The 25,247-nt window shown below is 43.1% G+C and overlaps 1 protein-coding gene across 9 annotated transcripts in view; it reads left to right on the top strand.

Annotated features, from left to right (window-relative positions):
• The window catches only part of FYN (FYN proto-oncogene, Src family tyrosine kinase), a 151,446-nt gene that overhangs the window by 36,571 nt on the left and 89,628 nt on the right, over nucleotides 1-25,247 (top strand). For 5 of the 9 annotated variants that reach the window (XM_075498574.1, XM_075498582.1, XM_075498581.1 and 2 more), the window contains exon 2: nucleotides 24,415-24,485. The exons of 1 other annotated variant lie outside the window; for it this stretch is intronic. The gene's annotated coding sequence lies outside the window, so the exon portion shown is untranslated. Of the gene's footprint in view, nucleotides 1-1,922; nucleotides 2,064-12,793; nucleotides 12,944-24,414; nucleotides 24,486-25,247 lie in introns of those variants that run through there. 3 more of the 9 variants (XM_075498578.1, XM_075498577.1, XM_075498575.1) reach the window with 2 other exon arrangements.

Here is a 25,247-nt window from a genome sequence, read left to right as displayed (position 1 = left end):
TGGTCTGATGCATGTATTTGAATTACTGACACAGTCTCCAAATACCTCAGATTGCCAAGTCAGGAAAGTCTTTGCAATGAAAACTGTTTCAATGAAAGCAATACTTCAGAGAGCTAATTCTTTCGAATAGATAAACCATGTAGAATCACAGCTATATACTCCTTTCTGACAGATCTAATGTTATTGATGAAGTAGGAGCCTGGTCTTTTGAAAGTGAATTCTGACTGTCCTTTCCCTAAAGTTCGCTGTAATGCAGTGTGTCATTTTGTTTGTGTTTATCAAGAATTAGCATTTGTCTCATGTTTTGTGCTTTCCATGATCCAGAAGAAGTACAGCTGGTTGGGTTTTTTTCCCAGATAGTGTTCCATTTTTATTCCTGCATGAATTAGCAGCCAAAGAAGATTCTGCAAGTCTCCCATTTTCCTAGCCTCATTTGGAGCTAGAAAAAAGGAAGCAAATCTACAGCTAGGCCAACTTTGCCACTGTTCTTTGCTCGGATATTGACAGTCCTACACATCCTGATATGTTCTTTCCTTAAAACAACCAATCATGAATGCCCTTTTCCATTACTTGAATGCAATTAAGTATAATAAAAATTGCATAAAGAGTCGGCAAGATCAGTATCCCATAATCAGAATAAGTTTAAAAAAACAAAACAAAACAAAAACCTAAAGCACACAGAACTTTAGTTATGAGAAGATTCCTTGTGTATTTTCCATCTTGAAAATAAATGACTGCAGCTTGTATTACACGAGTCTATTAATAATCTAGCCAACTTCTGATGAACATGTAGTTGATTAGTAGCCTGTGGTACCTTCCTTAGCAAAAGCTGGACACAGAGCTGTTACAGTAACCAAGGTCGTCTTCTCCCTACCTGAAAATAGTACTGTGTCATCGCATGGTTTAGTAGAAGTGGTAGTGAACGTGGTTTTGCATTAACTGTTAAGTTGAAGCTGCCATCAGTATGTTCAGTCCTGTGAAGTCCAGCTGATGTGTTGCAATAGTAATATTCTGGGTAATACCTACTTATGCTCAAAGATGCTCCTTCCTGCACGGTAGTGTTCACTGTAACTCTTCTGTGCTCAAGTGGGAGACTTTGGTCTACGAGGTGTCACTGTCACCCCTACCGAACACTAAGCTGTCTCTTTCCTACACAGTATTGCTTGTGCAGAGTTGCCTCTCGGCTATCCGTTGGCATAACTGTAGCACTATTTCAGATGTAAGCATGTGACTTTCCAGTTGCAGATGACTTATTTCCTGTAGAGAATCCTAAAGCTGACTTGTGTTGCAATGTCCACTGTGCAAACCATGAGCAAATGTTCCAAAGAAACCACTTGTATTCACTTTACTGGAGAAAGAGAAGTGTGTCAGAACATTTCTGTAGAGTTTCCATCCTACGCGCAGCTCTACTACTGACTGTTGAGCAAGTCACAGTAACTACATGTACTGGTAGACTTGGAGGGGGTAGAGGTAAAGAGGAAGTACTGGAATAAAAGCTCTGATCTCATGGCACATGATCAATATCTGAATTAATCATATATCTCTTACTTCTTCTGGAGTGACTGCAGAGCAAGAGACGATGGAGCTGAGAGCAGCAACTCCTAACTAGAAAAAAATTTGATTGCTGAAGAGAATGAGATGACTGTTTATAGTCAGAGCTGTGTGAAGACAAATCTGCAGATAGGAGTTAATACTGCCTACCGATTTTTAAACTGTAAAAGGAAACTGGTGGATAAATGGTAAAGATTATCTGTTTCTCTGAAACTGTTCTTGCTAGTAAGCGTGAAGGGAGTTAGCTGCCATTAACCTTCTGCGTAGGAGCTTATAACTGATGGTGCAATAACAGTAGCTATCTTGAGAATCGTGTGGCCTTGAGGAAAAAGAGGTAATTGCTTCATGTCTTTGGCTTTCCTTCTGTGCAGTGGTGCCTTTTGCGGTGCTGCTCAAGAATCTGCTGCTCAGGTGCGAAGGAAGAGGGCCGTTTGGCGTGCAGTGCCTTGGCAGCACAGATCGCTGTCCCATACTTGAGATACGCGATGCAAGGCAAGCCAACTTGGGCATTGGTAAGAACAGATTCAGTGTGTGACTAATCTGAGAGCAAATTAGGTTCTTACTCTGACTGTACAAATGCATGTCTCATGGGACGTTCAGATGGGCTTTTAATATTTTGTTCTTGTCTGACTACCTCTCCCTGTACCAGGCTTCCTAAGAAATAAGGATGCTTATGATTTTAATTACTAACTGTTTATGGGGCACCCAAAGGTGGTGCCATCATAAAGTGACCTGTGCATCTTGGGGCTATTTGAGAAAACTGCCTGGAAAAATCCAGCCTCATCCAAATGCCAAGTTGTATGCCTGGGGTAACTAATCACTTCTTTAAAAATGAAAATAATAATTTTCATTTAGAAGTCTACTTCTTTTAGTGTTTTAGAGCTGTTTTGCATAATGTTCAACTCGTTATTTGCCTAGACCTCAAAGTGCTTCATAGACTGGTATGCTTTGCTAGCACAGAATGGAGTAATTTCATACCAACTTTTTAAATGGGATTTTATTAGGAGTAGGAGATATTAATAACTTTTCCATTTGAGGCTCTGAAGAAGCATTGGACCAGCAATTTTAAATTGTGCAAGTGCTGTTTCACCAGGATATATACAGTGAATAGTTTTGGGGTTTGGGTTTTTTTTTGTTGTTGTTGTTGTTTTAATTCTGTCATGTAGCCTTAAAGGCAGACTGAAGACTTGAGTTTTTATTATATCATGTGGCTGACGAAAAGCACGTGTGTGAAATCCCAAATTATTTGCCCTTTTCCAATATTGGTCTTGAGAGCTGGGCAAACATATGGACTACAAGATTCTTTGGATACTTAATAGAGTATTTTCAGTTTTGGGACACCGTTTTCTGTTAGGAACAAAGAGATGCTCAGGTGCTTTCAGTGGGATCTTGGTGTCAATAGAAATCTCCCATGAAACAACTCCAGTAAAGCTTTTGAAACTGGAAGTTCTTTTCTTTCATGAGATATCTGGCCCAGCTTACTAAATTACAGGTAACAGAGCATTGTGTTGCTAAAGTTGTTAGTGCCCGTGGTGAGTCCTGGGTTATTCTGCTTCTTCCTCTACCATCCTACACACAGCTGGGGGAATTGGCAGTGGGCATCTCAGATACCCCATAGCATCTGAGAGGGGAATGGATTGAACAGTTTGTTCCACTCCTCTCCCTTTTTCTCCTAAAGAAATGTTGGTTCCTAACAGTTTGTCAAGGTATCTACACTTGGAAGGAAGGAAACTTCATTTCTTTCTTTCTCAGTGAAAGGTAACTGATAAATGCTGTTCCTCTGTCTCTGGCACCATGCTCAGGTAATCATTAGCACCTAAATTCCCCACCTCAAAACCGGTGGGGTTGTTTAGTGAGTTGCCATCCCCATTGGTTGCAGAAGCCTGTTGAAGTACTACCAGACTTTGTTTTGTATGCTCTGCTGAACATGGTGAGGCCCAGAGGATATTGGTTTTGGGTGCATTGAGGAACCTGTAGAGTGACCACAGAAACAAACAGCATGTGCACCCACTGACCTTGCTGCTACCAAGTGATCTTCCTCTCCCAAGCACACATGACTAAGCACCGCTACAAAGAGCTGCAAGGAGGTAAGCTCAAAGGGAAAGAGAAAGTGGACTGACACAGATGTTTCACAAGCTGAGAGTTGCATAGTCACCCATGTCAATCAGGTTACAAATAATGAAAGCTTCGGTGTTTTACATGCATGCATAAATCTAATGGCTGCTTGCAGTTGTGTTTAGCTATCTGGATGGGTGTTTCTAATGCAGATTACATTCATAAATACAAATGCCAAATATTTAAAATCCTTCTTTTTTCAGTCACTTGTGCATAACACAGACTTTCTCATTTTCTATTTAAATGAGAAGCATAATCTAGTCATTTTGCAGCATTCTCTTTCATGAAAGTAAGAACGCAAAGTTGAAAGAACACGTGATTACTCAAAACGTTGTTGGCTTCCCTGTTGAAGTTGTAGAGCTAAAGCCAAAGAGGTGCTTAAGGATTTAAACTTACATTGAATAGGATTTAAAAGCCAGATCCCTAAATACTTTTTTTGGATTTGTCCCTAAATCTTTTAACAAGTCTCCATGTTCATCTTCACAGTTTGTCACAGCTGAGAAAGCTACAAACTATCTTTCTGTGTGAAAGCATAGAGATGAGAGTGGAAGAGTGCACAAATTAAAGGGAAGCCATGAAATCATTAGACTGCTTTTTACTACCCCGAGGTGAAGTTCTCCCTACTTGTTGCCCAGAAGCCTGGGGGATGGAAGAGGAGGTGATGCCAGAGTCTGTGTCCTCAGCAACATGGGCTTCCTCTCAAAGCCTCGCGCAGTCGCCTGCCTCCGCAGAGCAGTAAGGCAAGAGCCATTGCTAGCACTGGTCACTAGTCTTTGCAAAGGAGACTTGCAGCTGACACGGCCTGCATCAGCATTCACCCCTCCAGAGGGATGTAGTCCAGAGGGATGTACCAGCTGCTCGCTCCTCAGAAACCACTTACTCCTCTGAAGAAGCGAGTAGCGGTTTCGTAGCAGGAATGAGTACTAACCTGGAAGAAAATGGTGGCATGAAGTAGATGATGCTGTAAGTTCATCTTCAAGCAATTGCTCGTCAGTGCACTCGTACCAGCCTACGGGGGCTCTGCCTTCCCGTATTGCTTGACCAGAGTCTGGGTGTTTCTTGCTGGGTGAGGTTCTGCCTTGTGACCGTTCAGGGCGTGTGTATGTGCACACAGATATCCTAAGATACAGCTGCTGGACTCCCAGTTATGAGGTCTGCAGTGCTGGAGGGACTCTGTAAAAAGTCCTATCGCATCTCCCAGAGAAGAGACTGGCTTCAGTATTTCCAGAACCCACGTACATTTTTGACCTGCTGGTTTTCACACCTGCTGCCAGTGGTGCCCACCAGGGGAGTATTGTGCAGATCTCTGCTGAACCACTTGTAGAGCAGATACTACCAGTGGCAAGCTGCTTGTGTCGCTGTGCGAGGGAGGAGCACTGGTGGGGATTTTTGTGTGGAGATACTCCCCTCCCACATCCACCCCCAACCTTCTTCACTGTCCTGGAAGTTCCCTCCAGCAACTGGGCAGCATCACCTGGCATTGACTTACACTGAAATTACATTTTCTTTGCCTTCTATTAAGGACTTCCTTCTGCTGCTAGTAGGTTTTTACCCCATACCTTTTTCTCCACGGTTTAAGATTTCTTCTGAGGTTCCTACACAGGGATGAACATTTGATCCACTATCAACCTGCCTTCCAGTGTGTGTCCTTTTTAGTTCCTCTCCCACTGCTTGGGTTTTTGTAACTGATGTTCCTAATGAAGAGCTGGAAGAGGAAGGGGATGACAAAAAAATCCTCTTTATTCAATTTGTTTTAAAATTACATTCCCTTCAATATCTGAAATGTTCTGACTCACAAGGGGACCATTTCATTTCATTATAATATTGGTATCTGTGAGAAAAATCAATCAATCAATAAAAATCTAGACAAAGGTGATGCTTTGCGCACTTTTTCTGAGCACCCTCCAGCAAACTGAGTCTCTCCCCCCTGAAGACCAGAGGGAGAGCTGTCAGCGGGCAGAAGAGGCTGAGGCTGGGCTACCTGTCCGCAGTCCCTGCTGAGAGCCCCTAGGCCTGCCCTGGGGGTGTGCGTGGGACCGCAGGTCCTGCTGTCACCTCATACATCAGCCATGCTCTGAGCAATGGTGCTGATGGGCGAGGGGTATTCCCCAGCTGGCCATGGACCCGCTACGGGCACTCTCTGGCTTCAGAGCTGGAGAGCAGCATCCCTGGCAGAGAGACCATCAAGGGGATCATTTGGAGAAGCACCCAGGTTTACTTTTCTCGTCTATGCTGGGGTTTGCTTTTGTTCAGGGTTTTGGGCTCATCTTCTTTTTCAAGAGTTTGCTTTGCCTTGGGATTCAGACCACTATGGTAGCATTAAGGTGAAATGAAAGGTTGCAGTTCATGTCTGAGGTTTTCAAACAAAAAGGTTAAATGCTTTATTTGTCCCTTTTACCTTTCCAAAGGCCTGCAATATATTTTCACTAAGGTGTCGTAATTTATTTTAGAAAAGAATACTTGTGATTTCCTGAATGCAGCTTTTGTGATGGATTCTGCTACCCCCTAAAAAGGAACCTCTTCCATTTTACTGACAGTGGGAAGCAGCTGTACATGCTTTGTGGTTTTTTTCCCTGTCTGTGGGAGCCTGCTCCTATAGAAATGAGTGGGAATTTTCCCATTGATGTTGGCAGGAAGGATGATCAGACAAATGCAAAACTTCCACACTAGGAGTCCTTAGTGGTGTTGGTCCTTTTGATGTAAAGCATCTGGCTTTGCCCCTGTGAAGATCCTACTCCATAAAATCCCCGGCAATGAGAATGGTGAGTTCTGGATGCAGAATGATGACAAAAAGCACATTTCTCCTCTGGGGCAGAAACTTTGAAATTGCTGGCACAGAGAGATTATCGTTAGAAACTCTGAAAGACAGAGGGTGTAAAAACCTGCAAGAGGGGAAAACCACACATAGCTGATGACTATTTGCATCATGTGAACACTTAATGGCCTGAAGTGGGCTTCGCAGAAACAAAAACCACCAGGAGTACTGAAGGTTTGGCTGAAAGTGGGTACAGCACTCTGACATTCCAGAGATTTAGTACCTGTGATTGAAATTGCTCAACTCACCCAAGTCTAAAGTATAGAGTTAAAGCTTTTTAATGCAATGTGGAAGGTCAGTTTTCAGTTTTGTTTTTTTTTTAAAGTATAAAAGCTATCTTTTTTTCTTGCTAGTATTCATTTAATGTCAGTTTATTTTGTGCCTGTGGATGTGTTTAATAAAAATTCTGCATCTGCTAGAGGAAAAAAATAGAACTTGTCAAAGTTTATCTGTGAAGGCACTTTATTGTGGCTTACTGAATGTAAAGGACTAGTACATAAACTCAGTTATTCAGAGTCTAAAGAGGCTAATATTTCAGTTTGCCCAGAAATCTTGCTCTTTTAAGTCTGAAGCTTCAAGAAAGGTTATTTGCTGTGTTTTGTAGATACAAGTAAGTACAGGAGACCTAATAGGACTGTCTGTGCAAGATGTGTCAGCTGGAGCATTGCTGTATTCATCTTCAGTGCCAAGCAACTCCAGTTACTCTTCGGTCAAACAAACTTTTTATTCATTGAGGTGCAGTTGTTTGCCAGAGCTATTTGCAGTCATGTGGCAGAGGGGGCACAATTAATACATTGTAAAAACGAATTTTTTTTTTTTTAATAGTGTATGCTATGAAGATGTAATGGAGCCCTGCTGGCAGCGATCTGAGGAGTGGTGCAGGGCCAGGGTGAGGATTTGCCAAATCATAGCAGAGCACTTGAAATTCTCCAACCGGCAGGAAGGAAAGTGTGCCTGAGAGAGCCCGTGGGAACTGTATTTTGGTTCAGCAGTGTCCGTTAACATTGTCAAACTGCCTGTCTCAAACTGTTAAGACTGATAAACTGCCAGTAATTATCATTTAGAAAAGTAGCGGCTGCCAAGACCATCACACACATCACATGTGTTGGTTGGACTGGTTTGAAATTACTTTGTTTAAAAAAAAGAAAAAAAAAAGGGGGGAAAAAAAAAATTCCTGAGCCTGCATGTGCTCCAAGAATAGCATTGAGTTTTGACACATGACAGTTGGTGCTGGCAGTAGTTATTTTCGTTGTTCGGAGTAGGCTTGGGGGATGCTTTCTTGGAGTGCGTCACTACTGCTGTTTACCTTTTGTGTAACAGGGTACTGAGACCTCTGACTATTTGCAGCAAACCTAAGTAAATAACTGAAGCTAGTGTTATCTCCCTTTCCTTCCCTTCCTTGCCTATGACACTGGACAGAGAGAGAATTAAAAATACCAGTTGCCAGAAGGAAAACTTTCTTATTTTATTTTGCAGTTGATTCCCAGCCACCATAAAGAAAGCGATTCAGAGTGGAAGGGCTGAGCAGGGCAGAGTAAGAGCTTAGAAGCAGCTTTAGCTGCACACCACCACCGCTTCATCTCCTCCCAACCCTCCCAAACCTGTATGTAGAAACCACGGCTTGAGGCAGAGCATCCATTTCTTCTGGAAATAATCTGAATGCAGCTGCAACCAAGAGCTAGGGACAATATGGACACAACCGTATCACACAGATATTGCTGGGAAAGGAGATGGGGGTGGTGAAAAGGCCGTGCAGAAGCTTGCATGATGTTTTTCATACAGAGGTTTGTGATTTGGTCAGTCATCAATGAATAAGTTGGTGTAGTCTCTGAGTCAATGATCTGTGAGTCTGAAGGACTCCAAGGTTGAGTTGTCAGACGGCCCAAGAAAATATCACTTACATTTTAGCTTATGTTTTAGCGTGTGTACCTTTCTACTCATATTGAGTGCAAGGGTGTAAAAACTTTGGGTGCTCTCTGCTTTTCTCTCTGGGCTGTGGTTCAAGACAGGTCTTCTGGGGTGACATAGCCAACCTCAGAAGTTCCTGCTCGCGCTTGCTCTCCTGCACGGCTAAACCCACCGCTGTTTCAGAATTTAAAACAAGACATTTTGGAGTGGTTGATTTTAAACCCCAGTCTCTCCAGGACCCAGCAGTCAGTGCAACGTAACCAACAGGCACATCAGTTGAACTGAGGTAGTGAAGAATTGTAGCAGAACAGCCTTGTGCACCTAAGGAATGGGAACAGCTCAGGGTTTTTCTTTGTCAGCACTCCCAATTTGTATTGGATCTATACCTTTACAGTACGTGATGTCATATATCAGCTTAATCTAACTTTTTGTGGAATACAGACAGAGAAATTACTCTTTTCAAAGCAAGATGCTTGCTTATGACTTGGAGAGTACCAGATATGTAATGTTAAGAAAAGGAAAACATACTGCATTTCATTATTTCATCCATGTGAAAACCCTGTGTCTAATTCTGTTAATCTAAAATTATAAACAAACTTACCCTGATATAATCTAATTTTCATTATAGACACCAAATGCTATTATGTTGGGCAACAAATTGGCTTAAGATAATTCTGTCTTTAGAAAATAAAGTTGTAATCAACAGATTTATAGTTTAATAAAGTCTCATGATATATGTATACCCTATAGCTTTTAGAGCTTTATTTTCAGTTCAGGGTTCCCATTAGTCTAATTTAGGTTTATTGGTACAATCATTAGATTTAAGATATGCCTTTTTTTAACCAACAAAGAGTGTCAGTGTGAGATACTGGAAAGAAACAGTATGAGGGAACCAATTATGAGGGATTTTATTGCAAAGCTGTTGATGGATGAGATTTAGGGGCAAGGGTATGCAGTGAGAGCCTGTGTTTTGTCTAGAGTTTGGAAGGGGCAGGGGGCAGTGAGGATATTTAGGGACCCAAGTGGAAAAAGTAAGGTTATTTTAGTCTGAAATAAAGCTTTTGCCAAAACATAAAAACTTTTTGTAGACGAAAAATTCCCCCCCCCCCCCCCCCCCGGTCAGGTCTAAACTGTAATCTCTGAGCAGTGTGGTACAGTTTTTTTTGCCAAGTAGCTCTGGTCTCAAGATTTAAAAGCCCAGCAGCAGAACTCCCCCAGATATGGATGTAGAGAATTAATTGCATCTTATTTGTGGAAATACTTAAGCAAAAGAAAAGAGGGAGAGCTAAGTGGAAACCTTTCTTATGTGGTTTGTCTGTTTGCATGTGTGTGTTTTAGTTTCTGATTTATTTGTTTATCTACTTTTTTGTACTTTGAAACAGCAAATCTGCTCTGTTTTGCTTTTTTTCCAAAACAGCTTTTTGTTTTATTAAGAAAAGTCACATGCGTGCAGTTTGCTCAGCTTCTTGTCTGACCAAACCTGTAGAAATGATTTATTAAGCTTGGATGGTAAGCAGACTGTGGATCTGGGTCATTTGTAACAAGTAGGTGAGATTTTGTGTGACAATTTTGCAGCCCGCTCAAAACCCTGATGAGGCGTGCATACAGGGGTGTGGGTTTCTAGCTGGCTGGCTGTGTGTGATCAGGATTAAAGTACATATACTTTTATTTCAGAGAGCATACGAAACGTGAGGATATGTGAACATGCTCTGGTTTGGGATCTTCTGAAGGGCTGGCTGGGGAGAGACCAGGATCTCTCCCTCCTGTGCTGTTTCAAGGAGCTGTAGTATACTCGATTTAATGTTGGCTAAAAGCCTGTAATTAAATGTGTGTGGCTTGAGGAGCCTGGGAAGAGCAGTCCGTCTTGGTTATGCGTGTCTGTCGGCAGGACGGGCACAGCTCAGAGCTGTGAGCGATGGGCCAAGGCACAGGCAGCTCTTCACCGCGGCTGCCCCGCCAAGGGGGCTGGGGAAGCGTGGTGTGACTGCGCAGGGGCTCAAACCATGGGTGACCTTTTGTGCCGACAGCACAGGGAGACCTCATCTCCAGTACAACTGGAGGTGGCAGGATGTACGTTGGGGAGCAGCTTCCCTTTCCCCGTACCCCCCTTTGCCCATGATTTTAGAGTAAAGAGAGGGTTTCTCCACTTAGAAAGCTGCGTTTCACAAGGACAGGAACCAAGAGACAGTTCATTTCTATGGAGAGTTGCTATAAATAGCTTGTTCTGTTAACATAAATTCTTTCACTAAGTGAAGCCTACAAACAGGGTTTTGTTCCAAGCCTACAAAATGCATTGTATGCCCTTGTCACTTTGTACGTGCTTGTTCGGGTGCTGGCGCTACAGCCCTCAAAATGAGCGGTAAGCCTGACACTTGCAGGGTGACACCGCTCCATTGATGGAGAGAGGTAGTCAGCCTTCATAAACAACCTGTTATGGCTTTAATTTTTTACATCATTGGTAGCAAAAGGACCGCTGGGTGTTTTTAAGGCAAGTAGGGCAGAACTTGAAGTCCACGCTCATTGGTGTTTAAAATTTCAACTAGGCTGCAATGTTTTCTGCTGCCCTGCTCTCTACTAATGCTTCCAGTCAGTCTGGGTCAGAAGCTGTAGCTACTTCAAGCCTTGAAAACTTTGCAGGGCTTTTAGGAAGCTTGTAATTGCTCCGTTGTGAATCCTAGAGTGAGAAAGAGTTTGCCCAGGAGGAAAAAGTCTTCTGTTACTGCTAGAGCAGTGGAAACTCTACGGACATAAATGGTCCCAGCTGTATGATACACGTCTGTCGCTCTGCAGAACTGCAGCTTTTTATTTTCTTCTTCTTACATAGTCCTGGTACTGGAATTCCTCTCCTTGGGAGAAGATTTTCTGCTTCTGTTTAAACCTGTTTCTGCACTTGACTATCTGATGCTCAGTCCGTGTCCCTTCTCCCTCTTTGCATGAAATGGCAGCCAGTGAGCTGTTGAAATTTTAACAGAGCTGAAAGATGGGACCCAGAGATGTCTCTCTGGAAGAGGGAAGTGATTGGAGTTCAGACAGTTGATAAAACACACGTGTTTATGAGGAAGCGTTCTCTCTCCTACTTTCTGTCCTTTTTTTAAATGCATCTGTCTGCTTGTGGAGGCTGTACTGTTTTCACTGCCCACACGCATGTATGACAAGGTCGAATACAATTCCCTTTCTTGATACCCTTTTGTGCGTGAGGTGCTTCAAAGTACTTGCTATAGCTGTATGTCTGTGCAGGTGGGTTAAAAGTGGATGGGCATGTATGTAACATGGGGAGAGGAAGCAGACCAAATAAACTGGTGGTTGTCCATGGTGAACACTGCGGTGCACGGAGGGATGGGCGTGTTGATGTGGCAGGTAGCGTTTCTGTATAGGCTGTCCAGCCGCAGTGCCAGTGGCTTTGTGGGACCGTCGTAGTCCCAGATTCTGTTGACACTTTGCCATTAGATGTAAGACTATATGTGTGAGAAATGAACTTGGTGTTTTTGGCATGTATAGTTTGGTTTTAATATGTGACTCCTGATTTAATGGTTCCCTTAGCTGTTGCTGATGATGTTTGCTGTTGAAATCTTTACAACTGGCCCTTGCAGCGGCTCCCAGATTGTGCAAATGGTTTTTGGAGGGGAAATTAATTAGCTTGCTTGCATACTTAAAAAGAAAAAGAAAAAAAAAGTCTTGCCTCTTTGTGGCTCTCAGACACGCATCCCTTTTTCTTTTCCATAGAATTGTTATGGATATGTACTTCCAGGGATTGTACCGTCAGCCTGTACCATTCATACATTTTGCAGAGTTCATAATCGAATACGCTCACGGCTGCAAGTGGCACACGTGCTGCTCTGAATGCTCCTTCTCAGATGTCTCCTGCTTCTGGTAACCCACATTCTGCAGCTGGAGGCTGCACTCCGGGCGCCGCATGAATGGTGCGTCTTGTGTTTCAGCGAGGCGGAGTGAACTTGATTCTAGGTCAAAATCAAATGTGACATTTCCTAAATGTGCAAGTCCAAACTAGTTACAGCACTAAAAAGCGGGGCCTGTGAGTGCTTTCTGTGTGTTATTTCTCAGCGATTTACGGTCTATTTTACTGGGGGCGGGGGGAAGGTTGAATGTGCTTTTATAATCCTGATTACAGCTGCAAAACTGAGAGTAGGGAGAAAATAAACTAGTGCCACCTCGTCACTCATCACCACATGCAAAAGACTTACCCTTACAGTACCTAAAATCCACTTTTCTTGTTCCAGGGTGAGGGTATCCAGTTTACAGCCAGTGGCCTAGATAAGACCTGCCGTCACAGCTCCTCAAATCTGCAGCCTGCTCCTCCCTGCTCCACTCTTCTTCCCCAAGGTCCTCACAGGCACAGCGAGAGCAGGCAGTGACCCAGATGCGCTGCTCTGAAAGTGCCATTTGTTTCCAGCACTCAGCGTGCTGGCGGATTTGACACATGGCTACACACGCATCCATCACTGGACCAAAATACACATCCCCAGTATTGTAACGGGTGTTGTATCAGCTAAGTGACTGCTGACAGGGCCAGTAGCTGCTCGCACGTCCCATGAGGTGTGTGGCAGCGTGAGTGTGGGGGATGCCTGCCCTCCAAACGTGGAAGGACTTGTCGAGCCGCACAGTGTGGAAGCTGGCTACAACTATAACTTTTAAATTTTTTTTTTGACTGCTTAAACTTTCCAGGGGGTTAATAAGCAAGCATTTTGCTACTACGTGCTTTGTTACCTGTCATGCTATGAAAAAGTAACAAGGGGAAAGGCCTTTTTCCACTTCTGTTTTTGGCAGGGAGTGCAGGGCTGTGTTCTTTCTCTTCTCCTATTCTTCTGATTATAACTTTATTTCAGATTCCTTTGCCTACAGACAGAACTATTACATGTATAAGTGTAAATATGTATTTATATACAAATATATATATATAAAAATCATCATAGAGTCACAGAAACGTAGATATACATATATATGGTTCTTATGACTGGGACATAAAACTAGTCCTCTCTTGTCCAAGCTATAACCTCAGTTAGTCTTTCTTCACTTCTTTGTGGATACCAAGCCATCAAGTCTCATTCAGCATGGCTAAACAGATATCAATTGATACATCCCTTCCTCCCTCCTCCTGCAGCTCTCCCCATTATCTCCTGCCTCTGTTGCCATGGCCAACACCAGTGGCCCTCAATCAGGCCAAAATCTGTCCATCTCCCAGTTCCCTCTGCCCTTACTCCAAGATCAGCAGATTCTTCCTGTGTACTCTCTTCAGAAATGCCCTGTGCTACCCAGACCACGCAGCTGAAATTCACACCTAAGCGCTCATTTGATGTCTTGAATGAATGCAACGTCCTGTTCTCTGGCCTCTTCAAATTGTCTCGTCAAGTCTTCAAAGTCTCACGAAGACTTTCTATCTGTCAGCCGGTTCCAAGAGGGCTCTTCCAGCCACCCGTGATGCCAGTCTCTCCAGTGCGCATGAGTTGCTTTCTAACAAGCAGTTATAGGTTTTCTGCTGACCTAACCCAAGCTGTTAATGTTGGCAGGACTAGTTTCTTCTTGTCCTTTAGGACTCTCCTTTAAAATACTCTTCCCTCCGCCCCCGGGATGCAGGCGATGCACAGTCCCTGCCTCAGGCAGTTCACCACTCATCTTTTGCTTTCGGAGTGCAGCACTTCTCTTGTACAAATAGTAAGCCCTCGTTGGAGGAATTTTAGACCTTATTGAGATTAAGGCCTTAACCAGCATCTCCTGTTATTGCAGGCTTTTCAAAATAGGCTCGACATGCATGGTAATAGCAGCGTTGTAACCATGGCAATGCAAGGAAGGCAGGGTTTGCAGGCAGGGATCTCTTATTAGACCAACTGGCATGGCAGAGGCCTGGACCAGGGCAATGCAGGGGTGAGATTTCAGGCTAAGGACGGGACTTGGAGCCCCAAAGCATATCTGTTTTCCCCCAGCTGGGTCAGGTGGCCTAATAAAAAGAATAACATAAGTGCAGTTGATCCTGCCTTGAGCGGGGAAGCAGCCTAGATGGTCATTCAAGGTCCTTTTTAATCCTGTGGCTCAGTTTTAATAGGGAGAGCTGACTTCTCCTTCTCTGTGTGCTGTGCGTTCAAGCATATGCTGATCTGCTGATACCAACAGAAGGTCTCTGAATATCAAGAAACCAGAATATCCTCATTAAGGATCTGCTCGGAGGATGTGAGAGTAATATATTGCTCTTTGAGCGGAGGCTGACGTTGTGCGGCAATAAAACACGAATATTAAACAGGAAGCCAATGACACTTCTGAAACATGCCTGAGACAGTAATCCAGATGCTGTTCAGGGATATAGTATAGCCCTTAAGCCTTACATCTATGCTACTCTTTTTTTTTTTTTTTTTTTGTATACTGCATCTGCATCATTGGGGGCGGGGAGGGGGGGCATAGCAAGAGAAAACCCAGATTTTTTAGCCTAGTTTCCTGAGGAAGTTGGGGTTAGGCTGTTAACTCGGTGTGTCTGCGTGCCAGTCCTCCTCTTTGTAACTTTTATAACAGACTGTCTCCATCCAGGGAGGGGGCTTCAGGGGCAGCATTAGGCTTCCCGGTCCTTTCTCCAATGCATGAGCTGCTGTGAGGAGACAGGCTGGGTGCAGGGCGGCAGGGGCAGGGTGCCGTGGGCACCCCCGCAGAGGCTGGCCGGCGGCCGCAGCAAGGCTTGCCCAGCAAATGTGGCCGGGTACCGGGCACCCTGGGGCATGGGGGAGCCAGGAGCACTGGGATGCAGCCTGGCATCCCACGTTGTAAATTTAGCATCACAAGTCCAAACGAGCTGGGAATCCAGTTTCATTAGTTCCACCGCTCGGGCATTTCCTTAATCTTGAAAAACAAAAGGCAAAAAAGTAGGAGGGGGGTTATACTGAATAGTAATGATATTTTAAATCCATAGAATATTTCAGCAAACTAAATGCATTTGTGTGGCTTTTGTATTGCAAAGAGGCTTATATTAATGTAGCCCAATCCTGGAATTACATGAACCTTGTGTTTATTCTGGTTCACACTGCGACACTCGCTTTCTAAGGGGAGACCTGATATATTTAAGGGCAGTGTGAAAGACTAAAGACTTGATCCTGTGCTCGAGGCCGAAGCATTATGTCACTGCAAAATCTTTTCATTTGTACTTCTAGTGTGTTGTCCTGAGAATTTAATTTTCTGGTTTTTTGTTATAGGAGAGTCTTTTTTGGAAGCCACTGAAGAGCAGGGGTTTTTTTTGAAAGTAAACTGTCAAAATACAATTACTTTTTTGGGTTGGTTTTTTTTTTTTTCTCTTTCCTAGAACTCACCAACATGAAATCTTATCATTAAAATAAGTAAAAAAATAATCAATGAAGTAGCATGACAGACAGCCCTCTTTTTCACTTTTCCCCACCCTCAGCCCATGAGTGACTTTTCCTAGGTTTTGCAATGATGCTTCTCAGATTTAAAGCTCTTATTCCCTTCCGCTTTGTGTTGTATGGCAACCAAGGGCCTTATTTATTTGCTTTACTTGTCTCACTATAAAAAAAATAAACCAGAATGTCACGTTTTCTGTTCTTCCATTTCCAGTACTCTTGTTTATTTTGAAACTTCCAGAAAGAGATAAAAACAGCTTAGGAAAAATGCTCTCCAGAGCAATCCTTTAAAGAGCAACAAACAAATATTGCCGATTGGTCCTAAAGGCTGCGCTTCCTTTCTGGGGAGGGAGGGAGGTGGGGAGAGAGGATGTTTTCTTCTTAGCTTTGCTCTAATCATCCGATCTGGGATTTGATAAGCTCCACAAGTCTGAAACTGCTGCCTCCTCCTGTCTTCCCCCTTCCTGCCTCTCAGAAGATTAAAGTGAACATGGCAAAAAGGAAACAGTTTATTTTCAGGTCGTTGTAGTTAATAATTAGTTTACAGTGCAGCATTTTCATTGTTTGTGTTTTAATCGTGTTGCTATATTCTTTTCGTACACTGTTTACTTTATGCTTCATGGCCGTTCTTTGATACAGAAATAGGTTTACAAATAGTTCGCTCTTGCAAAATTTCAGCCTCTTTTCAACATTTTTATATTTCACATCAGGAAATGTGACCACATGTAGTTGGCGTAGCTTCTGCAAAGACACACTTTGCCTCCCCCCCCAACCCCCCAGCTCGTGGGGCGCGATTGCAGACCATGCCACGCTTTCATTTCACTCTCCGACACTTTAGGAATTACTGTAGTTAGGAAAACCAAATGTACAAAATATGGAGTGATTAATCCATTAAAGTATTACATGTACAAGATACAAATATTATTTGACATGCTCAAAATTAGCTAAATCTATCAATTGACTTAACTACGAGAAGTTCTTAGTAATACGCTGTTCCCTTTGCACCCCCAATTTGTCCTAAGAATATAGGGTATGTGCTGAATTCTTTAAAGGTTTAAAGCCTGGAAGTAAATTGGCCATGACTTGAGACCATTTCTTCCCATGTGTGTATTTTTTATGATTTCTTGCACAATGGGAATGGCTGACATGATGGGTACTATAGTATTGCAACATTAGCATATATATTCTATATATACTGTATAGGTATGTGTTCATTTTCATTGTATGTCATGGATATAACATCCTTAATTAAAACCCTGGACACTGATTAAAGCACAAAAATTCTTATTGCATAAGTCAGATTCTCTCTTAAGGGGGAGGGGAAAAATTGTTTATAAAAACAATTGTTTATAAAACCAAATTTTTGTATACAAAACCCTATATTTACATTGAAATGTAATTTGCACTTCTAAATGGCCTCTACTGCTTCTGCAGAGGGTTTATAAATATGCTGTTTAGCCAGTTTCTGCTAAAGGTACTTCAGGGTCAATCCTGTATCTTCAGAAGAAAAACATTTTCTTCTCTGAGACAAACTGCAAAATCAATTACTAAAACAAAAGCTTCTAAAATTTTACATTATGCTCGCTTTTTTTCCTTGCTATCTTTTCTAACTTTCGTAATGATGTAAGTGCTTATTTCTGGCCATAGAAGCGGCTCTCTGATGCCACTGGGATATTAAGCAGGTAAGGATGTGCAGGCTGAGGGTGCGGGAGAGGGACACAGCGCTGGCTCCAGCCACCACGTCCCTGCCCCACGGGCTGCCCGTGCCCTCCCTCAGCTGCAGGGGTGCCCAGCAGCGTTCCTAGGAGCCAGCTCAGAGGGTTGGAGAGTGCAAGCTATTTTTAGGACTATGGGCTCCATTCATTTATTTTTTAAAAAGTTGTTTGGTGCATAGTACTTCTCGTTTTTCTGCAAAGAGAAACGTGAATGCTCTTCCCGCAATTAATGAAGTCATTTTTCTACTGTTTTGAGAACTGAAGTATGTTGCTGCAATCACATGCTCCTCATACATGAGTAGCATTCTCAGTCTAAGTGCATGTTCCGTATTGAGCTTGCTAATAGCTTCCCCTATTGATTGCTCAGCCCTCGCGACTGCGATGGCCACCTGACCCGGGGGCAGGTGGTTCCAGCGGGGCGGCCGAGGTATGCAGTACGCACGCTGGCTTTTGGCTTACAAAGGGATACACGCTTGCATCTCTCCCAGGTGGTGCAGGTGGCAAAGGATGCCACGGATTGTGGGATCTTATCAGAGCGATTTCAGAAGGCGGGGTTTAGGAATGAGCTGCGAGTGCCGTCACATTTGCCTTTCTGTTGCTGGTACCCTTGCAGTGTCGTGCTCCACTTGCTCACCATAACTGCTAGCTGTCCCACCATGTATTTCTTAATGCTTTGGCATCTTCTGATTTGTTGCGTCCGCCTCTGCTACCTCTCTGTACGCATCCACATGCTCTACCTGTACTGGCACTCTCCATGCTGGAGTGCTTGGTTAGATGGTGCCTTGATGTTTTCACATCCCAGCTCCTTTTATGCTTTCAGCTCTCTGCTGTGTTACAATGCAAGTTGATGCCTGGAAAAGGAGCTGTGAATGTAAGGAAGATTTAGTTTAGTTTATCCTCCTTGAAAGCTGAGAGAGGAAAAAGGTACTAGTATCGCTGATACTGAGCTGGCAATATCCAGGGGCTTAAACTGCCTGTGGGAGTGAAGCATCCCAGGGAGAAGGAGAGCAAGCAGCGTGCTTCGGCGGGGCTGGAAGCCACAGGACACGCACAGGACATGGGGACCAGCTGACAGCAGCATGTCTGCTAAAGATAAGTCAAGAGATCCGATGTGTGATGAGATTAAAGTAGCACAGAAAAGGAGTTCGGCTTGATCTTTAACACAGTTTGTGGGGTTTTTATCTTCATAGCTTCATTTATAAAAGTTGAAAAAGTTCAAGCAAAGCCTCTGTATTTTCCTGATGTTTTTCTCCCGTGTTTCCTGTTTCTTAGGACTTGTTGCCACTGCAACAGTGACTTTGCATCCGAGTTCCTCCTGCTCCACGCGGAAAGGACAGCAGTTTGAAAGATGTAGTTTTAGACAGCCGCAAGTTTGATAGTGCAGACAAACATTTTTGTTTTGAAACTGCTAATCTCCTTTGGGACTCTTAAAAGAGAGGGACCTAGTTATCCTTATTTACATCCTGCAACTGCATGAAGCTTTCAAGTAACTGTTTTAGAAATCCAGTGAGTTTCACATGAAAAAATGCAGGGTGCTTGCCCTGTAGCCACTGTCCTCTTTCCAAGTTTTGGCACTGTTGCACGGGAAGAGGAACCACCAGAATGGTAGTGGTTAGTCTTAGCAGAGTCTTCTAATGGTGTTGCTGGGTTTTTTTTCCTCTGCTGGCATCCACGGTTGTGTCTGTCCTCGTTGCAAGAGTTGCTTCCTGTGGGAGCTCCCTCTTTCCGCCGTTCAGCTCCCCCCCGCTGTTGATGACCGGGCTTTTTCATATCGTGCGCCTTGCTGTCCGGGACCCTCACTTAGCAAGGGGTAGTTTCAGAATAACAGGGAGGCTTCTGTCTCTGCCTAAGAGCAAGCCTATAAGCTTCCCTTAAACTTTAAACGTTTCATTGTTGGAAAGCTTTCAGATGTTCACAGGATAAGGGGTCTTTATATGTAATCTGGCATTGCACAGTAAAAGATTGCTTTATGTAAGTTAAAATGTGCAGTTCCTTTATAAACTGGCCATATAAAGTCAGCATGCAGGAGATGGTTTTTCTTCTTGTGTTCAACGTTGCTTTTAGAAGTTGGGTTTTTTTTAATTTTTTTTTTGTTTTTAGTAGGATTAGAAATCTTAAAGTGGTGGGAATAGGTGGAAAATGCTGCACCCTAGGCAAAACTGAACATGCACGCCTCCATACATTTGTTCAAACACCAGTGTCAGCAGCTTCCCAGATAACAGAGTCCTCAACCTGTCTAAAAAGGGTGACTCAAGATTGTTACTGTAGGGCCATAGTAAGCTACTACTGAAAAATACTTTCTGGACTAATTCATGGCCCAAAAATCCATCTAATATGATGTGTTGTAAAATAAGCACGAATTACATTAGAACATATGAAAAAGGAAGGCTATTGCTCTGCAGACTAACCGACACTTTGTCTACAAACAGGTTATACATCCTGACCCAGATATGTTCATTTGTAAACTGTTCTCCAACCTGAAAACCTTCTTCTCCCCAATTTTTGCCAAGTAAAATAGCAGCCCAAGAACCCGGGATGCCTGCTTCTACTTGAGGTTTGAAAAAACAGCAGCAGAAGCATGTTACTAATAGAAAACTGACAGATGCTTATCATTATGTAGATTTTCTTCTGTGTTTGAGTATCGTAAACTGAATTGCATCTACTAGCATTTGAAAAGTATTTAAGACCGCTTATGACTTCAGCCAGCCTCTTCCTCCAGCTGGGTGAAGCTCACGTGAACTGCAACAACTGCAACATGTACCAGACAAGAATCCTCCATGTAACTGTTTTTATGCCTTAAATAATGTTTTTATCTGTTTCAAATGGTGGGTAAATTGTCACCGAACAATTTTTGCTTTTATGAAAAATAAAGGGGTTTTGTGAGTTCTTGTCTAGGATTGTTCACAGTGGACTTGGTCCAAAGATCCTTGAAGTTGGTGGATGTTAATGGATTTGGGAGTGCAGGTTTGAAAAAATAGTAGTTACTATAGCTCCTGACAGTGATTTATCTTTTGCCGGTGGTAATAAACTGAATTCTGATCCCAGTATAAACTGACAAAAATGTATCTGGAAGCTGATGAGAATAAGCAGGGGTTGTCTCATGAAGCAGGCAATGTCATGAAACCAAACACGTGAATGACGTGTGGTTATGCTACTCAACACATTCTGTTTCACAAAATACTTTTTTCTTTACAAAAAGAAAGTAACTTTTACACAAGGCTACATAAAAACACTGCCGGTGTATGTGCAACACCGAGGGGGGTATGTTTTTTTACCAAAAAAAATTCTAATTTGTTGAAGCTGGTGCTGCTTACAGGAAAAGACTGTTTGTAGCAGATAATAAGCCTGATTGTTTCCCAAGAGTGTTTTGTTTTTCTTTAAAGTTTCAAATCAAGTCTTTTTGAGCTTCAGAGCAACTTTTCATGTCTGTTGGTGTGCTAAGTATTTTACCATGTCTTACCATTCAGGAGATGCTTGGACAAGGTTCCATTTGGACACCGCTTCCATTTTGGCAGTGATGTATGTCTCTCAGTTTGGGGTGACCCTGTTGTAAATGTTTTGGCCTGGGATGGGTAGCCAGTTGCAGCTCCTTACAGGAAGCTGATGTTGCTTAAATCTCATGCTATTCAATTGATCGTACTCTAAAACATCCTCATTCTGTATTCGATTTTAGATGGCAAGCAGAAGGGGAGTTCAATGTAAATTTTTTCAGAAAAGGTTTGAATTCTCAACACTTTTCCTTTGTCTGCAACTTCTCCACTTCCTTCCCCACTCTTCCCCTGGCTGGGGTAACAAATAAACTTCAACTTTTACTATAAGCCGTTCAGTTGGTGCCAGCAGCCTGTTCGATATTAGGGTATACCATTGTAAATTTATAGCTAACTCTTCATAACAGAAGCAAATCAAAACCTGTTATGGTAAATGCCTTCTGTTAAAAGAACTGTTTGTGAAAACTGACTTATCCAAAACAAGTGCACCTTTCACTGAATAGTCAGATGGCTACCTCCAGGTTTTCATTTTTCCCAAGCACAGACACTTGGGAAGACAAGCTCTCTTCCATTAGTAATTCTGGTCAGGCAAACCTTTTGTCACCTCTTCTATTTATTATACTAATTGCAAAAGAAGCCAAAATTGGTGTGCCTCAAAGCCTATATTAATTTAATTTGCATTTCCTATGCTGTGTTCTCCAAAGTCAGCAAAGCTTTTCTGAAAAGTGCTGGTCAGAATTTGGAGATAAGTAACATTATCCAAAGCCTTCAAGAAAAAGGAATATTCCTCCTATATGCTTAGGCAGAATGAAAATCATTAAGGCTAAAACCGAGCTCTGTACAGACCCCAGACTGAATACAAAGAAAGAGTGAATAATCTTTGGGTTTTTTCTGCAAGCCACATCCAGCGCTCACCCCCAATTATGCACCAAAAAATGTTCCCTTCCCTTCTCCCTCCCTGCCCCACTCTACCCCCAAATACCTCATCTCCTTTGTAGCCAGAGAGACAGGGCATGTTTTACATCATCTTCTAAAATCAAGCAAAAAGCATCCCCTGGAAAAGTTTCAAGCTTTCTACCTGCCACCCCCAAAGTTCAAAAGATCTTGCAAGGCTAGAGACGTGGTAAATTGTGTCTCTGCTTCAGATTTAACTAGACACCCTTTTACCTAGCCCTCTTGCTAGTTTTTGTCATATGGCCTCTCAACGGAGGGCTTGGACTAGACTCCTTTAGCATGTATTAAGGCAGCTGCCTGCAATCGAGTACCGTAACAGTGGAGTTTTACTCTTGGTTGAAACTAGCACTGCAGCCAAATAAGTGGACGTGCCATTCCCCAAGTCCTACATCTGCCTGTCCATCCTTTCCTCCCTTTTTCCCTAGTGCCAGCACAGGCTTCCCCCCCCGCCCCCCGTTACTTTGGAAACTGGGCTAAATAATTCATTTTAATCCCGGTTGCTCCCCCAGCCCCATTTGCTGCACAGACATTTGTGCTGGGGTGAGGGAGGGAGGACGGGAGCGCTGCTGGGGCCACATCCAGAAGCTCTGCTCCAGTGCCGGGGGGGGGGATCAGCCCCTTTTGGCAGTGGTGCTGGCCCCTGTCTTTCAAGTATTCATGGGACCGGCAGCGTGGAGTACAGAGTTTCCCTTATTTGTCACTTCTCTGGGGAAATTATTAAATCAGTTTCTTGGTGTAGAAGAAAATAATGAGCTAATCCGGAGTTGAGGTGCTATTGCATTGTTTCAGACCTGGCTCGTCTCTTAAGCTCCTAACTTTTCTGCATGCAGATGTTATCCAATTAGTTTGGAGGCAGAAGTAGAGCTTCTAGACTTGATTTTTTCTTTCCAAGCCAAATGCCTGGCAGCTAGGGAGGGAAATGGATGGCACTGGAATAATAACCACCTTCCCCGAGTTTGAGCAAAGCAGTTAAGACCCATCTTTTTTTCAGTGTTTTCACAAATTCTGCCAAGCTGTACAAAAGGTGTTGGGGGAGGAGGAGGTGTTGGGTTTTTTTCTTTATTCCTTGATATGCCCAGGTTTTTTTCTCAACCGCTAAAGAAAGAAAGCAAGCAGAGAAGAAGATGCTTTGGTTTGTAGTTTTGTGATTAAAAACGTCTGTTCCTAAAATCTTTCACAACAGCCTCTTCTGATTTGTAATGATTCTTTTTTTTTTTTTTTCTTCTCTCCGCGCCCTGAACTCTCCACCCAAAATGAAGTCTCAGCCTTATGCCATCAGAGGTCTGCTTGCTAATTGGGATTTAGAGCAGTGTAATCCAGTTGCCATGTTTTAAGGAAGATTTATTTGGTTATTCCTTAATAGAAATGTTATTTTCTTAGCTACTTTTTATGTAACGATGACCAGTAAAAGTAATTTGACCTAATTTGTCATTCCCCCTTCCTTCCCCCTACAGCATCCTTCAGGAGAGGTGCTGGTGCAAAGATCTGCTGCTTCTGCAGCTGAGGCAGGTTTCCGCGATCAATAATGCAGTGCTCCAAGTCATCTGTGTATAGCTGTAAAGTTACTCATCCAGCAGTAATTTCACAGATGCCTCTCTCGTGGAAAATTCAGCCATGTACTTGGGGGGGAACGGGAGTTTAAAGCAGTTCAAATTCAGTCTGGTTTCACTGGTGTGGACACCTGGGCACTGAAACGTGTGTTCTTCTCGGCTTGCTGTACGGTTACCGCTCCCAAACCTGAACACCAGCAGAATCATAGCTCCTCCATCTTCTAGGAGTTTACAAACTAAAGGTTTTAACATCATTGTTAGTCTGTGCTCCGTGAGTTGTTCTTTCAAAGATTTCACCTCAAGGAAAAATAAGGAGTAGCTGTCATTTGAAATTTACTCAGGGCTGGCAAAATGATGGCATTTGTCACTTCTGCTCTCCATCTTCTTCAAACTGGCCCTAGTGTGTGTCGAACTGGATATTGCGTTGACTTATTTGTTCTCCCTCTTTGTTCTTCTAGAGAACACTGAGTAATTAATATAGTCTGAAAATGTAGTGTGGCACAACCTCTTTTTTCTTCTTCGTGTAGTTTTCAAACAAGGAGGCTGTCGAGAGACTTACGTGCATCATATTTCAAAACCAATTTGTTAAAGCAAAATCACTAAGAGATACTGGGTTGGCCAATTTTTTTAGGGCTGGATCTAAAATAATTGGCACACTTGCTGTATGCTGCTGTGCGTTCCATGTTGTTGACCTCGTCCCTCTGAAGTCTGAATAGCTGTCGTGTCAGTGACAGTGATGTGTCTGAGCAGTCTGAGGGAGTCCTGCAAGTATTTTAATATTTTGCATAGTACTGGTGGAATTTAATAATCAGTTGTGAAGGTTCGAATCCAATTACCTCCTTCCCTAAAACAGGAAAAATGGTGGAAGTTTGGTGATAAATGCTAGCAGAGTAAGAAAGAAGTGTAACGTAATTTGTGGTATTCCAGTCACTAATTTTTTCTTTCCCTTTCTCTCTTATTTTACAGGGCATGTTTTCGAGCCATTTTTGAGGAAATGTGGTGAATGTAAACTTGCTCTGTTTGGGGGGGAAATTCTGGTAAGTGGTGCTGTCTTGATAATTTTGGTTTTCAATGAGAATTTCAGAAAGCTTGTTTTAGCTTTTTAATTTTTTTTAGCTGATGGGAAATACAGAGACATAGTTGATTATATGTGGTTTTCTTCCTCTGGTATGGAGACCCGCAGTATGAGAAGCATTGACAGAAAGCAGCATGCTGGGCCTCGAGGCGAGGAGTATAGTTTCATTTGCTCCAGTGGCATCTGCTTATTGTGTCTGTAGCTGTTACATTCTGCTGCAGAGTGGTTGAGCTAAAACCTAGAGTCGAAGAAACACAAAGGCCTAATTTAAAAACAAGGGGAACAAAAAAGCATGCTAGTGGTATAAAAAATGAGGAGCAAAAATAACGTAGAGGGAGCACATACCTCCCAAAGTGGTGGTGGTGTCATCCAGTCATTCTGAAATCTTTCCATCCACTCCCAGAATGTCTGACTGGCACACCTGCAGCGTGGAGCTAGGATGATTTGCCCATGCCTGAGAGATAAGGAGGTAGTTAATGCTCCTGTGTGCTATACGCGTTTTCCTATTCCTCCTTTCCGTCCCACGTGACAAGCTTTGCTGCTTCTCTGGCTGTTCTGTATGCAATACTTCCAAAGGCACCAGCTTCCTCCAGACTTCTGGTCCCACAGGCACGATGGGAATATGGCATGTCATGTGTGATGTGTCTGTGCTGCTGAGCTGCCCTGCTGTGAGGAGAAGGAGGCAGAGAAGAACGGGAGGTAATTAGTGACATGCGCCAACTGG

This window comes from Mycteria americana, chromosome 3 (assembly GCF_035582795.1).
Source record: "Mycteria americana isolate JAX WOST 10 ecotype Jacksonville Zoo and Gardens chromosome 3, USCA_MyAme_1.0, whole genome shotgun sequence".
NCBI classification, from domain to species: domain Eukaryota; kingdom Metazoa; phylum Chordata; class Aves; order Ciconiiformes; family Ciconiidae; genus Mycteria; species Mycteria americana.
Note: the sequence above shows the minus strand (reverse complement) of the source record. Positions and strands in the feature narration are given on the sequence as shown.